Here is a 16903-nt window from a genome sequence, read left to right on the forward strand (position 1 = left end):
AGGCTGCCTCAGAGCACCTTAATCTAAGTCTCCCCAGTTGGCACGTTCTTCTACTAGCGCACCTCCCCGTGAGGTACACCTAGAAGATTACCTACGCGCCTCAGACTGTCCCTGACTAGACCCCCCTTGCTCTGGGCACACTTGCCAAGGCTTTGCTGGACCGCTGGACAACTGGACCAGTCGTATCCCACACGCTGGACACCAATCAATGTGACAAACCCAGACCTACTGGGATCTGCCACACAGTTACACTAAGCTGCCACCAACCATTCCCTTTAAGAAGTCACACAGACCAGGGATGGATTTTTAAACAATAAAAAGAATAAGGTTTATTTTAAATACACACAGGGAAAAATAAACAATCAGGTGAATAGGATAAAGTAACGTGGCTTATTCTCACTCATACAAGCATACAGTTTGGTTCACCCAGAACCTTAACTTAAAGCACAGACCCTGAACCTATCAGTTCTGGCTGACCAACAGACACCTGAACCTATCAGGTTGGTACTCTGACACACAGTAGTACCCTGTCTGACACACAGACTTTCACAACAGCTTCTTCTTCCCAGCTGCTGCTTCGTCACCACCCAGTGTCTCTCAGCATCTCCTTTAGTGTGTGTCTCACCACACAGGCATCACATATTTATACAGTACAGCCCCTCCTCCTGATGTCCCGCCTTCCACTCCCCATAGGATGGAACTTTCCCTCCAAACCCATGACAGACAGGTAACATCAGTGCTGTATGTAACAGGGAGGACTCAGAGATAACAAAGATTGTCAATGGAAACCAAAGTAAAAAATCATTCACACTATGCAAAAGGAGCGAGGGGAAATCAAGTCATTGAAATGTAGTGTTGGAGGAGAGCCTTACAGACACCATAGACAGCCAGAGAGGCAGAAAACTGGGTGCTCAACCAAGTGAAGCCTGAACTCTCACTAGTGTGTGGGGTCAACCACTCTTTTTCAAGGTAAGCAAGATTGGTGCATTCATTTTATATGAACAATTTCAAATCTGGGGACATTTTAGGGCTGCTTGTTTCTGCGTGTGGAGAGTAAAACAGTTTTACCTTTAAAAAATGACTTTAAAAAATCCTGTGCCCAGATTAATCCAAATTAGGTATAGGGCAAGAGCAGACAGTCTGCTATGTCTCTGCCACATTTGTTGCTTATCCGAAGTCCAGTTTCAAAGTTATATATTTTTTTATTTGTGGTGGCTTCATTTTTAGAATTTCCTTGTAAAATGCTGATTTGGTCTGCTGCACAATAAAATTGCTGCACTTTTGATCAAATATAAGGCAGCTTCCTATGTACTCTTTGCATTTAAAAAAAAATTCTGCATCTAAATCCATCTCTGCTCCTGCATGTGGCACTTCTTTGTATATTTTTCTAGGAGTTACTTCTTACAATAGGCTCACTAAATTTTCATGAGTGAAATAATACCTGTAAGTGCTAAAATTCCAAGCTTTGTTCTAAAAATAATATATTACATTTAATTTGCTTAGACTTCCAGTGCCTAAACTAAAATCGCCCTCAGTGGTAAAATTTAGTCTTTATTTTTAGCAGCTTTGCAAACCATAACATCTATTAGATAGGCAGGCAGGCAGGCAGAAGCTACAGTAAAATCTTCCATTATATCATCACCTTCTAAAACAATTCCTGCTCTTCAAGGTGTCAATTATATGTGACCTCTTCCAGGATACTCTATTCTATCCCACATCCTCATTCTCCCGTTTGGTCTTCAAGTTGACATTCAACACCTAAAATCCAATGTTAATTTATTGTTATGGGAATGGTAGTGCCCCCATTCCTTTATGATGAGATAGGCAGCTTCAGCATGTCCAAGAGCCATTATCCAGTTGGGCCGGTGAGCTCAGAGGCCAAATTTAAAAGAGCACATGGCCCATATAGTGAATTAGTTAATTTCCTTTTTGTTGGTAGTGGTGGTGGTATTTTTTTACTTTTTAAAGGATAATCATTTGGAACAGGAGCATTTTTATCAGATGGTTCTTTCTCAGTTCCTGTCTCAGACTGCACGAAAGTTGGATTTGCCTCTGAGACTAGGTAGCTACACACACATTCTTTACACACCAAGCCAAATCATTTCTGATTAAGCATGTGGCTGAAATATCATCATACACAGCTACTTTCCATTGCCCTTCTCAGTTCTTAGACTGAATATTTACATTGGTTACAGGTACAGGAAATAGTGGTGCTCCTAATCCTTTTACCAGAATGCTTTCATGAGGTGAAATATTTTCCTTAGATATCACAACAAGGGAATTATAGGGATCCCTGTAATTGACTCCAGTCAGCAGACTGATTGTTGCTGCGTTTTGAACTGGTGCATATGTCTTTCGTACTTCTTTCCTTCGCCACACTCTCATTTTCATTGCTTTTATGGTACTATTTTTAAGGTATGTGGTTGTATTTGCTTTCACTCTTCAGATCATTGAATCTCTCCAAAGTTATTCAGATCTATTCAGACCCCATCTGAACCAACTCAATCTAATTTGGACCTGGACCTAGATCCAACTTACTTACTTACTTACTTACTTACTTACTTACTTACTTACTTACTTACTTACTTACTTACTTACTTACTTACTTACTTACTTACTTACTTACTTACTTACTTACTTACTTACTTACTTACTTACACCCTGACTTTCTCCTTAAGAACCCAAGGTGGTTTACGAGTACATCATTGAAAGACAATAAAGCTAAGAACAATGAGTATAATGAGGTAGCTTACATCCTTAAAAGACTATATTAAAGCTGAAACAATAAGTATATAAATATTAAAAAGGAACAAACAAAATACCTCTCTGCGATATGGTAAACACAAGTAGTACTTAAGAGCCACTCTAAGTAGTAATGCATATAAATAAAACACATTATTTTGCTGTTAGATATTTGGTGCTAATTTTAAAAATGGTTTATATTTAAGATTCTTTTAATTCTGATATATTTGCTGTTTTAAACTGGGTCCCAATGTTGGACGACCACAGTGTTAAATGACTGCTAAGAAATACATATTTAACCATAGTAGCTGCAACAGTGGAAAATTAACCCCTCCAGATATTATTTGGCCACAGTTACCATCACTTCTGGCATGGTCAGTGTTGCAAGATGATGGGAGTTGAAATCCAGCAACATCAGGAGCACATGCCACAGCTCCATCCTTGTGGTACTGTAGAGAACTCCTTTCTGTCTTATTTAATTATCCAATCTGCACTGCTCAGAAGGGTTTTTATTGTTATCACATAACATGGATGTCTGAAGTCAAACTTTTCACACTTCTGGAATGAAAACAAGTACTGTATGGTGGGTGAGGCTGGATGCTTGCTGTCCTCTGAGCCTGTTTACTTTCAGCTTCATCTATTTGAGGACTAAGATAGGAAATGGATTCCCTACACAGCAGAAGTATCAGCAGTGCTGTCCTTCCAGAGTTCAATCAGAAACTAATGATCACAGTGGCTGAAAGCTCCTTTGATCAGAATTCACAGGAAAGGCCCAAATCACAGGGCCTGATGGGTTTTCAAGTTGTAACTTCATTCCTAATGAAGTGAAGTTTAGCTTGGTGAGTTTGACACAGCTGGACATCGTGGGCAATTCTTTTCCTTAGGAGGCTTCAGCGGAAGAAAAGGAGGAGACCTAAATGAATCTCAGCAGTCTCTTCATCCCAGGCAGTGTTGCAATCTCATCTTAAGGTCACGTAACATTGAGAAGCCTTTGTTCATGTGTTCAGGCTAGAGCAGAGGGCGGCCACATAACCTGCCCGCAAGCCATCAGGATCAGCAGGAGAGACACCCAGGAGCAAAACTGAGGGCTGTACAGGTTAAGGTTCAGGTGTGTTTACACAGTTATGAGAAGCAGGGTGTTTGTGTGTGTGTGTGTGTTTATGTTTACACTGCTCCTTCACATAATGTCTCTGCTAGCTGACTCTTCCATTTCACAAGAGTAAAAGGAGCCTTTTTATTTGGGCTGTTTGTGTACATTTTTGAAAGAAGGGGAAAAGCAAAAAAGGGTCCCTTCTTATACCACAAGAAAAACACAGCCCATTCTAAAGGAATCTAAAGGGATCAACAAAAAAAATACGTAGTATGCAATGCCCAGTGGAAAATCACCCATAACCTATCCAGCATGTTTTACACTCTACAAACTGTTCCATGGAGAATTCTAAATGGTTATCAGGTAAAAAAAAATCTCCTTCTCTCTCTCCACCCCCTCTTCTAAATAATACTGGCAGTAAAGAAAGAGCTGACCCATCCTTGTGTTGCCTCTCTGGAGTTACTGGATGTCACAATGTCAGCATCAATGTTTGCAGTGGCTCCAAGCCTTATTCATGAGATGTACATTTAGGCTTTGTACTTAGCTGTGCAGACTGCAGAATTCTAACATCATTATGCCTGAAAAGGATTGCATTGGTTCTGGGCTTGTACATGCTGGAGATTACACAGAGTTGTCCCTACTATTAGGGAAAGAGAATTAGTTGTCTCAGGCATCATATCAGTTGTGCCTCTATGTGGACAAGAAAGTGCTGAAGACATTGATCCATGTGTTAATAATCTCAATGATTGCTGTAATACTCTGTACATGGGGCCTCCCTTGAAGATGACATGGAAGCTTCAGCAGGTCTAGAATGAGGCAGCTAGGCTAATCTCAGGGGCTAGGAAGTTTGATCATATTTCCTTGACTCTGGCTCACCTGCACTGGCCTCCTGTTAGCTTCCGTGCCATATTCAAGATGCTAGTCACAGCTTATAGAGCCCTTAACAGTTTGGAACCTCATTACCTGTCAGAATGCCTCTCCTCACAAATATCAGTTAACCAGATCCTCTCAAACCTTACTGTTGAGCATGTACACTCTGAGAGAAGTAAAGAAAAGCTCTACTAGGAATGGGACATCTTCAGTCATAGCACCCTTTCTGTGGAACAAACTTCCTTTGGAAATGAGGCAGACCTCCTTCCTACAAACTTTCAGAAGACTTATTAAAACCAAAATATTTAGGAAGTCCTTCAGCAATATCCTACCAAAATCTGCCTTGTGGCCATACTTTGTTATATTTTTTATGTTCTGTTACATTTTGATATAATGTGCTTATTTTGTTTATGTGGTTTATTGGTTTATTGCAATTTGATTTGAATTTTACTTTCATTTCAGGTATCATAAGTTTTCTGCTTTTTTTTCTTTGGGGGGGTTAATGTTTCTCTGACCTTTTAAAACAATTTCTGGGGAGATTATGGAAATTCCATTTTTGTTTGGGTTTATATAACCTTGGTTCATACTATGTAAACTGTCCCAAGTAGTGATCTCATAGGGTCAGGTGGTATATAGCCTAAATAAATAAATAAATGTCAGGATATGGAATGGCAGCAATGATTTTGGAGGACACATCACTGTGGCCTGCTCTAATAATGTATTTTTCTCAACCACTAACAAGAAATAAAAAGCTTAGAACATATTACTGCCCTTCCCACAAATTTATCTCTTAAATGAGGGTTCTAGAATTGTTACAATTCTGTTTTGCATGGATGTTTCAGAGCAAAAACTTCAAAATGAGATAGAGTTGGGATAGTGATGCACAACCGTTCCTTTTCAAAAATACTTCCTATGTCTGCAAAGTAGTGCAAAATCATAAAAAGAGGGCAGTTTTCTCTGCTGCTTTAGGTATAACAATAGAAAAGTGACAGAGGAAACATAACAGATTTGTGGAAAGAACAATAAATTAGTGGCTTTAAGAAGTATTGCTAGCATTCAAGACAAATGTGTTGTCAGAATTCTCATGGGAATTTTTTTTGTACACAAATCTGGTGCCATCCTGAGGTGGAGGATTTCCAGAATTGTTTCTTCAAGTAGATTTGTAAGTCTAGTATGAGATGGAGAATTAGAGAAAGTGCTGAAGACATTGATCCATGTGTTAATAATCTCAATGATTGCTGTAATACTCTGTACATAGGAATATTTAAACATAATAATTTAGATTTTTGGAAATTAATTTTTAAACCTGTATATTGACTATATTCCTTTAATATTTCTTTTAAATGTTCTATTCTTTGTAATGGGTACTCCAAAAAAGGAGCATATCATCTGCATATGTTTATTTTGTGTTGTCTATTTTTTGTGGACAGTCCTCGAATGTTTTCACTTTCTCTTATTTTTGTCGCAAGAGGTTCTATTATTAATGCAAATAGGATTGGAGACAAGGGATCGCCTTGTCTAGTTCCCCTAAATAGTGTAAATTTTTCAGATTCTAATCCATTAATAAGTATCGTAGCACTTGCTCCTGTGTATAATTCCTTTAAAACTTTAATAAAATTTTTACCCATATTCATTTTTTCCAACAGATCAAACATGAATTTCCATTCCACCCGATCAAAGCCTTAAGGGCATCCAGTGAGAGTAGTGCCATCTTCTTTTTTTCTTTATTGGCTGTATATATAATATTCAGTACTCTCCGGATAGCATCACACATTTGTCTTCCTGGCATAAACCCATATTGATCTGTATGAACATATTTAGTTACAAAACTACTTAATCTTTGTGCCAATATTGTTGAAAAAAAATTTGATCTTGATTTTGCAGTGTTATAGGTCTGTAAGATGAAGGAAACATTGGATCTTTTTCTGGTTTCAATATAGTTATTATTCTGGCCGTATGCCATGACTCTGCTATTTTGACACCTCCCAAAATTGAGTTAAATAGCTTTAGAAGATGTTCTATGACATCTTCTTCCCATACTTTATAGAAATCAGCTGTGAATCCATCACAGCCTGGTGCTTTTCCTTTCTTAAGTTTTTTGACAACTGAATTTTTCTCAGTTTTCATTATTGGGCTGTTTAAATAGCCTATGTTCCTCTAAAATTTGGCTTATCGGTAATGTTTGTATAAATTTCTTAGTATTTATGTCCGGTGTTACTTCTGATTTATATAAATCTTTATAATATTCCATGAATGTAGAGAGTATTTGTTGCTGTGAATTTACCTTCATTTTTAATGAAACAATTGTTCTTTTTGCTGCCATCTTTTTAACTGCATGTGATAGCAGTTTAGTGTTTTTATTTCCATGTTCATAATATTCTCTCTTTAAATAGCTCATAGCTGTATGAACCTTTGTAGTATCCAATGCTTCTAACTCTGCTCTAGTTTTTGTTAATTCATTAAGTATGTTTTTGGTTCCTAGTTGTTTATGTTGTTTTGATAATTTTTTATTTTACTTTCTAATTGTTCTTGGAGCTTATTTCATTCCTTCTTTATTCTAGAGGTTTTCATAATAAAAATTCCTCTTAGGTAGGCTTTTAGGGCATCCCATAGCAATGCTGATTTTATTTCTGCAGTATCATTTATTTCATAAAATTTTTTAATTTCTTTCTTTATTTTTCCAATAATCTCTATATTTAAACACACATTAGGGCTCAATCTCCAAATTCTAGATTTACTCTTTACTTCACTAACCCAAGAAAGTTTTAATGGTGCATAATCAGAGGCTATCTCAGGGGCAAACTCTATTTTGTCTAGATTTGGGGCCAAAGTCTCTGATATAAGAAAGTGATCAATTCTTGAATAGGTTCAATATCTTTTAGAAAAATATGTATATTCTCTCACTTTAGGGTTTAGATACCTCCAGCCATCAATTAAACCTGATCTCTGTATTAGCTTATTAATTTTATTACCATCATTTGATACCTTTCTATTTTTTGATGTTGTATCGTTTTTGTTTAAAATACAATTTGTGTCTCCGCTGTGAGCCCCACAGCGCTCGAAAGCACGCGTGAATGCCTGGACAGAGAGTAATCAGGAGTTTGCACACGCTAAAATGGGCTGAGTGAGTCCTAGAGCTCAGCTAGCCGTGCTACAACCCTCCTTCTTACAAGTCTGCCCACATAAGAACACCCTTGTACTCTCAGATATTACTGTTAGAAAAACATGTGGGCTTTATAGTCCTTAGACTTATCTCACACCACAGGCAGGACTCCTTAAGTATGCTAGGCCGAGGTAGCACTCTCAGATGACCCTAAGACAAGATTACTGTTCAGGAAACCAATTGATTTTTATAATCATTATTTTATTAAAGAATAAGCATGTTTCTAGGTATCAAAACCAAACTATGCCAAAGATGCAGTGCAGTTAAGAAAACATGAAAAATAGAAAAGTGTTCAAAAACCTTACAAAAATACAAAAAGCCATTAAAAAGAATAAAAACAGTTCCAGTAAAGTAATTCATCAGGAAAAACAAAATAGTCCAATCATGTTAGAAAAAGGCTATAGTCCTCAGTGATCCTGTAGAATAAAAATCCTGTACCAAAAAGAAAAATCCAGTAAAAGTCCCATTGTCCTTAGAAAAGTCCATATGAAGTATTCCAAAAGTAAAAGTCCATAGAGAAATAATTCATAGGAAATAGTCCGTAGGAAATAGTCCTTAAAGAAATGGTCCTTAGGAAATAGCCCATAGGTCCAAGGGTAATCCAGTATAGCATAAGAATCAGTCCATGTACAGAATGGTCACAATAGATTTCAGGGTTGGTCACGAAAGACTGAAGAGTCACGAATGACAATGTCCATAGGGGAAAAGTTCCTTTTTCAAGAGTAACTGGCAAGGGCTTATCGTACCTTCCCACAATGTCATCCAATCAGAGTCAGTTACTAGGCAAACAGTCCTGTTGCACCACATGACTTCTTTCCCATACACAACAGATGTTATTTGGGTTACTGTGGTTTAGCAAAGAGTCACAACAATTCCCATCTATCTAATCACACCGAGTCCTTTCTCAGGCTCTCAGAATAACATTCTCTCTGCTCGCACTAGCAAACATAGCATGTCAGTATTATACAGATCCTTTATACAGAGAACAAGATGGAACCTCTCTTGCTCATTTCTTAATTACAAAACCCATATTCCTTACAAGATTTTAACTTAAAAACCCATCTCATCACACCGCCTAGGATAATTTCTCCCCAAGCAAATTCTTACACTTTTCTTAAAAAGCTCTGCATAAAATTTGCTTGACCTATATTGGGGGCATAATAAGAACCAATAGTTAATAATTTGTCTTCCAATTTTCCTTTTACTATAACATATCTGTCTTCAGGGTCTCCCATATAATCAATCACTTCAAATTTTGAGTTCTTCATAAAGATTATTGCCACCCCTCTAGCCTTATTCGTTCCATTTGCTATATATTCTTCACCTACCATTGGGTGCTTAATTATCCCTTTCTTGTTCTTATTTTGATGAGTCTCATGTAACATCTACTCCTAATTTTTGAATAGTTTTAATGACTCTATATCTTTTCACTGAAGCATCCACACCAGAGTCAAAGAACATGAGAGACACTGCAGACTAAAACAACCAGAAAAATTTGCAGTAGCTGAACATGCCATAAAACAAACTGGACATGAAATTCTATTTCAAAATACTGAAATACTGAACAACACCAGCAATCATTACGTCAACCGGAAGGAGGAATGTCTGAAACTCAACAAAACCTGGCTCCCAGCTCTCAAAAACACAGAGTGCAAAAGGTCAAGGAATTCCACCCAGCCACAAGGTCAAGGGATTACTGCACACACACAAAAAAAACAGCTAATGACACCCATCAACCACAGGGACAGATAATCTCCCCTCCTTATCAAAACAATACAGCCACAACAAAACACACTAATCAACCATCTCCTGATCAGGACAATAGCCTATCTCACAAACTAGCCTTCTCACAGCCATAAATACTCCACCCACTCTCAAGCCTACCCAGAGCACAGTTTGCTGTCCTCTAAAGATGCCGGCCACAGAGACTGGCGAAACGTTAGGAAGAACCACTTTCAGAACACGGCCAAGAAGCCTGAAAAACCCACAACAACCATTACAGACATACATTCTATATGCTTTCTTTATCAATATTTGTCTAATAGATTTTATATATGTTGTGGTATACAGTCTATATTCATATTTTACTAAGCCAGATTGTCTACTTCGTTCTAATTTTCTTTTCAGTGTCACCCATTTACCTATACCTAATTCCCTCCCACCCTTTTCCTCCTCCCCCACCCTCACCCTGTTCCAACAATGGTCAGTGAGAACAAGTCCCCAGCTCTTGTTTGAGCTGTGCTCTGTGGAACTATAGGGAGCCAGAAAATTTAACATTCCCTGTAAAAGATCAGATCTTTCCCCATGCCCGCTCTGACCCTCTTAATCTATACATACATTAATATAACAGATTACAACTTATCTATGTTTGTTTGTAACTATTGCATCTCTTACTTATCGATACATTAAAGTGTTCTAAACATATATTCTAAACATTCTTAAATACATATGCTTCTTATCTAAAAATTCTAAGGTTCCTTTCTATCGTACATATTTATCTTAAATAGCATTTTATATTATTTTACCATCATATAAGCGTGAACTCTAACAATACAATACACTAGCTTGTTTTATATTTTTTAATGAGTTATTGGAGTTTTATGATAGCTAGAAGTCTATATATATATAAATCCTTCCAGCTCTTTTACTAAGTTCTGAGAGTAACATAATTATCTTCAGCAACAGATAAACTCCCATTTAATGACCTTGAAAGTGCAGCTGTATAACTTATTTCACCTTTCTCTTTCACCACAGCTGCATTTTTTCTATGTGATCTGCTTGATTTCTCTGTTCGTCTGTAGTCTGTTCTCCTGGAAAGGGAACATTCAAATCTTCAAAAAGACGCTGCAATTCTTCTATATTTGTTGCTGTTCTCCGTTTATTTCCCATCATAACCGATAGTCCAAACAGATAGAGCCATTTGTAGATTAATTTCCTCTCCCGAAGAGCTTGTGTGTAACTCCTTCATTGTCTACATTTAGATATTGTCTCTGTTGCAAGATCTTTAAAAAGTTCAACTTTTTCTCCTTCGTATGTTAACTCCTGCAATTTGTTCAAAGCATGGAAGACATCTGTCTTTATTGTAAATGAGACAAATCTCACTAGTATGTCCCTTCTCCAGTTCTTTGATCTTCTCCCGACCCGATGAGCTATATCCAAATCCTTGAGAGTGATTTCAAGGTCTGGGCAAAGTCCTTGAATCCATTTTAAGATGATTTGTTTTAAGTCCTCCCCTCCTGTCTCAGATTCCTTAAAATGTCTCAGACGGATATTATAACGTCTCCCCCGATTCTCCTGCTCTGTGAGTTTGTCTGTTAATTGCTGCACCTGCCTTTCCAATAATTCATTTTTGTTTGTAAATTCTGTGCCAGCTCAAATGCCGTATCTGCTGTTTCTTGTATTTTGCTAATATTTGACTTGACCTCCATTAAAGTTCATTCTAGAGGTGCAATTACTTTCTTCATATCACATTGTTAGTCTTTTCTTAATTGTTTCATTAGCTGCCTCATCTCATCCTTATCTTTATTAACTTTTTCTCGCCCTCATCCCTTCGCCTTACCGGTCACTTTGCTTTCACTCTCGGAACCCGATGAGCTGGATGGCTTTTCGTCTTCATCTGAGGAGACTGTGGCTTCAACAGGAACTCCCTTTGATGTCTTCTTTTTTGTCTTCCCCATAGCTAGGCAGCTTACAATATTTTAACTCTCAGTTTATAAACATTCACGCTTAATTGTTTATTTTCCCAGGGCATTGAGCGGAGCTGATCTTCTATGCAGCCATCTTCGTTGGCTTGCAGACCACGCCCCCGTCCATTGTTAAATACAATCCTCATGTTATTCTAGTCAATGCAAGTGTGATCAGGTTCTTCAAAAATTGGTGACGGTACCCTCATTTTGGCGGGAATAAGAGATGGAGACAATTTTGAAAGTCCAACTGGCTCAACTTTATTAACATCAACTTCTGAATTAACCAAATTAAATGGATCAAAACAGCTCAATTCTTGTAACTTCTAGTTAGTTTAGTCTAGTTTATTGTCTCCTTTAAGTGATGAGGCCAATTCTTTCCCCCCACATCGGGTAACATGTTAATTGGGTATTCTATCAGGGTTGTGTACCCTGGTAAACCTGAAAACACATGTTGGAATTCCTGCTCTATCTCTTTCAACTGCTGCTGTTGTTTTTCCTCTAGCTCCTGGTTAATGACAATCCTGAGGTCTTTCTGCAGGCAGTTCTTAGTTTCGGGGCCAAAGCTCTCCTCTCCAATTTCTCCTCATAAGGCCTCTCTTTCTTTCCATTCCTTTAAGAGGTTCACATGAAAGACTCCCTTTTTCTTTTTCTTATCAGGCATCAAAATCTCATAATCCACTGGACCTATCTTCTGAAGGACTGCATATGGGCCCTGCCACTTAGCAAATAACTTAGCATTCTCAGCTGGCATCAATAGTAACACCTGGTTCGAACTGTCTAGGTTTAACCTTCGCGTCATATCTTCTTTTCTGTCCCTGTTGCACCCTCAGCAGTTTTTCCCTCGCTATTCCTGCTACCTTTTGTAGATGTTCAAGCATCTCTATCACCTGTCACACCACTATCTGAGCTTCATCCTTCCCACTTTCCCACTTGTCCTTTACGAGATCTAAGATTCCCATACATCATTTCAAATGGAGAGAAACCAGTGGAGGCTTGTCATACCTCCCAGATTGCAAACATTAGGGGGGGGGCTATCAATAGATGCCAACTCCGAGGGTTTTCCATCACTAACTTCCTTAACATACTTGTAAAAGTCTTATCTTTCCACTAGTCCATTGGTCTGAGGATGATAAACAGCAGTATGGACTGGTTTCACTCCCAGTAAGCACCACATTTCTTTGAAAGTCTGACTCATGAAGTTTATGCCTTGATCAGTCAGGACTTCTTTGGGGAAACCCAGCTGCGAAAACACCTGCATCAGCTCCCTCACTAATACTTTGGCAGTGGTGGATCTCAATTGGATAACCTCTGAATAGCAAGTGGCATAGTCTATGATAAGTAAGATATGAGTGTGCCCCCCAGCTGACCGTAACAATGGTCCCACAATATCTATGCCAATCCTCTGAAAAGGCTGATCTACCAGGGGCAGGGGAATTAGATCCGCTCCTGGTCCTGGTTTAGCTTGTGTTTTTTTGTTACTCAGGACACATCAGACAGTAGTCTGTAATATCTTTATCCATCCTGGGCCACCAGAACCTTTGTTTTACCCGTGGTTTCATTTTTCCCTCTGACAAATGTCCAGCCATTGGGATGTTGTGTGCCAGTCTTAAAACCTTCTTCCTTCACTTCTGTGGCACTGCCAGTTGTCGTCTCCCTTCCTCATTTACCCAGTACAATAATCCCTTGCACATTTTCAATCCCTTCTGCCCTCTTACTATGGTTCCCACCTCCTGAACTCCTTGGAGATGCTCCTGTAGAGTAGGGTCGCCCTGCTGCCAACTCATGTCTGTTTGCATGATGTTTCCTGTAAAATATCGCTATCATCTTCAGTCTCTATTCAGTCCCCTTGCAAACTGTCCCTAGAGCCAAACACTGGGCAAGTCCCCACCCAGTCTTGACCTAGTAGCATCTCCCGAGATAATCCTGGCACCACCCCCACTTTCATCCGTCATGATTCTTCTCCCACTTTCACTTCCGCGCACGTTGTTTGATGTCTTAACGTCTCCATGTATGCATTTCACCACTAATCCTTCCTCCCTCTTTTCCCCTTTCAAGTCCCATACCAAAGTCTTGACACATCCTGTATCTATCAAAGCTCATTTCTTTTCTCCATTCACCCATGCTTCTACCTCCCAACCTGTGCGTTCCAGCCTAGATTTATTTGCTGTCTTTGGTTGTTGCCCTACCCAGGAACAATCGGTCCCTGGGCAGTCCCGTCTCATGTGTCCAAGTAATCCACAGTCGAAACACACAGGACGCCCGTCCTTGCCCTCCTTCAAACCAGTGCCTGGCTCAAACAAACAGTAGTCAAAGGTAATGGGCCACACTGGTTTCGGGGCCATTGTCCTGAAGGAGTGCCCCTGAGTCTTTGCTGTATCATTCCTCTCCAGTGTATGTCGCAAACTAATTCCTGGGCTTGGTGCCACTGCCTTCTCACGTGCTATTCCACGCTCCCCCACAAGGCAGAGTTTTCTTTACTGACTCTTCTGCCATGCAATAATCTTCCACTAGGTGGAGTGCCTCCTCCAAAGTCTTCGGATTATTCTTCTGCACCCAACCCCTCACATTTATGCTTAAAGTATTGACTAGCTGCTCCATTATGATCACCTCCAGCAACTGCTCTTTGGTTCTTTCTTCAGGTTTCAGCCACCACGCCAGGTTGGCTCTCATTCTTTGGGCGAGTGTCCATGGATGTACTCCCGCCTTCATCTGCAGCTCTCTAAACCTCTTCCTATATGCTTCTGTCAAGTTCAACATTTGCAAGATCGCTGCCTCATTGGGGCTCTAGACATCTATTACTTCTTGTAATAGCCTAGTCAAGCAAGGGATCAGGATCAGGGTCCACTGCTCCTTCAGCCACCCAGCCGCTACGGCCACACTCTCAAAAGTATGTAAATAAGCCTCCAGATCATATGTCAAACTCATTTTTTGTATTCTAATCGGAGCTGGTCCTGCTACCAGTCCACCCCTATTCCAGCCGCAATTCTTTTGTCATTTATCCTCCTCCGCTTCTTGTTTCATAATTCTCTTCGTCAGTAACGTCAGTAATGTCTGTTGCTTGGCCAAATTCTCTATCAATTTCTCTCAATGGTTCTTTGAAGTTTCAAAATTTCTTCCTATCCCACCTGAGGGACCGCCCCACGTTGGCTGCCACTGTGATCAGGTTCTTCAAAAATTGGTGACAGTTCCCTCATTTTTGGCAGGAATAAGAGACAGAGATGATTTTGAAAGTCCAACTGGCTCAACTTTATTAACATCAACTTCTGAATTAACCAAATGAAACAGATCACAACAGCTCAATTCTGGAATCATCTTGTAACTTCGGATCTTAGCTCCTGATGTAAATATGTCACTTCTTACATTGGGGCTGGACTAAAGTGTTCGCGATCAGTTATCACCCTCAAGGGGGTGCTCCTTACTGCACATACCGTCCCACAACAAGGGTGTCTCACCCAATCCCCTTTGAGAGGTGGATTGTTGTAAGAGGGACTGGGATGGATCACTTTCCTCCCCCCACCTTGGTTGCAGGGGTAAACCACCACCGTCCATTCTAGTGGTTTTACCTCCTTCTCTTCATTTCTAGGTAATCTTGGATCTGGGAGTAATCCTCTTCCTGTCTTAAAGTTGGGAAAATCTTTCAGTAAGTCACAGACCTTGTCAGATGTCTCATCATGCCTTTCTGTTTGTACCGCACTATGTTTGGTGCTTCTCTCTGTCTTGTCTGTTTCCACCCTAAATTTCTGCACGTCACCCCACTCTTTTATAACCTACTCCCACACTATCAGATCTTGCTCCTCCCCCTGGTCCTCCTCCTTATCGTCTGCCAAGAACACTTCTACCGCTTTCCTTTCCTTCACTCCTTCCTCTTCTATTTCTATTAACACACCCTCTGCGCATCCACACACCTCTTCCTGTCCATTCTTTGTTGAGGATGGCTCACTAGCATCCTGTCCTTCACAGCAAGTTAGTTCAAGTCTAATTCATTAATTGTGAACCCTCATTGTGTAGAATACTGATGTTCAAATACTGGGGAAATCATCACATGACTATTTAGGTTACAACTTGACACTGAAAACATATTTTTGTAGGGTTTTTGAACACATTTACTTGGGACTAAGTCGCACTAGATTTGTTAATAGTAAATAAACTATCAGGCAGTTCTTTGCCCTTTCATGAAACTCCAGGTTAGTTTTCTGAGGGGGGCACTTCAGTCTAACAGTGCAGCCAGCCTTTGGCTTACTTTAATGCAGAGGGTAATGTACCAACTGCCTGGGATAGACCTTTTGATCATCCCCTCTACAAATTTATCTAGATAAATAAAACATTATAAAAGTAAATGTAACGGTTCCCCTTGACATTTAGTCCAGTCGTGTCCGACTCCAGGGCGCGGTGCTCATCCCCGTCTCCAAGCCGTAGAGCCAGCGTTTGTCCATAGACAGTTTCTGTGGTCACGTGGCCAGCACGACTAGACATGGAATGCCGTTCCCTTCCCACCGTGGTAGTACCTATTTATCTACTCACATTTGCATGCTTTCAAACTGCTAGGTTGACAGGAGCTGGGACAAGCGACAGGAGCTCACTCTGTCATGTGGATTCGGTCTTACAACTGCTGGTCTTCTGACCTTGCAGCACAGAGGCTTCTGTGGTTTAACCCGCAGCGCCACCACATCCCACTTAAAACATCATAACGCATGGCAATTTTCCCATTTGAGAAAACAAATTCTTAAGATGAACTTAGATCCCATTTGAATGGATGAGAAGGGAGAGCACTTCTGCCTTTATAATAAAGTGGACACCTTAAAAAACATGGCAGTTGGAAAGAGCAGGGATGAGTTATGTCTTAGATTGGTTGGCCAATTTTATCTCCGATCACCATCCAATCTGCTCCCAGTGTAAATGTGCAAATGTTTGTATATCTGGCAATGCTCGTGTGTACAGATTTCATGTGGTGGAAGGGGCTGTTAAGGTTGAACGTCAGGAACTGAAGAATTTTACATACATAAGGGCATATAAGAGGAAGCTGAAGCCTCTGTGCTGCAAGGTCAGAAGACCTGCAGTCGTAGGATCGAATCCACAGACGGAGTGAGCCCCCATCCCTTGTCCCAGCTCCCTCCAACCTAGCAGTTTGAAAGTATGCAAAATACAAAAATGTGAGTAGATAAATAGGTACCACCCCAGTGGGAAGGTAAACAGCATTCCATGTCTAGTCACACAGGCCACATGACCACAGAGGATTGTCTGCGGAAAAAATGCTAGCTCTATGGGTTGGAAACGGAGGTGAGCACCGCCACCTAGTGTCGGACATGACTGGACAAATTGTCAAGGGGAACCTTTACCTTTAAGCATGCAACA

The 16903-nt window shown here is 40.0% G+C and overlaps 1 protein-coding gene across 4 annotated transcripts in view; it reads left to right on the forward strand.

Moving 5' to 3' along the window:
- LINGO2 (leucine rich repeat and Ig domain containing 2) overlaps nucleotides 1-16903 on the forward strand; it is an 878998-nt gene that overhangs the window by 848833 nt on the left and 13262 nt on the right. The window lies entirely within an intron of this gene.

This window comes from Pogona vitticeps, chromosome 2, assembly GCF_051106095.1.
Source record: "Pogona vitticeps strain Pit_001003342236 chromosome 2, PviZW2.1, whole genome shotgun sequence".
NCBI lineage: Eukaryota > Metazoa > Chordata > Lepidosauria > Squamata > Agamidae > Pogona > Pogona vitticeps.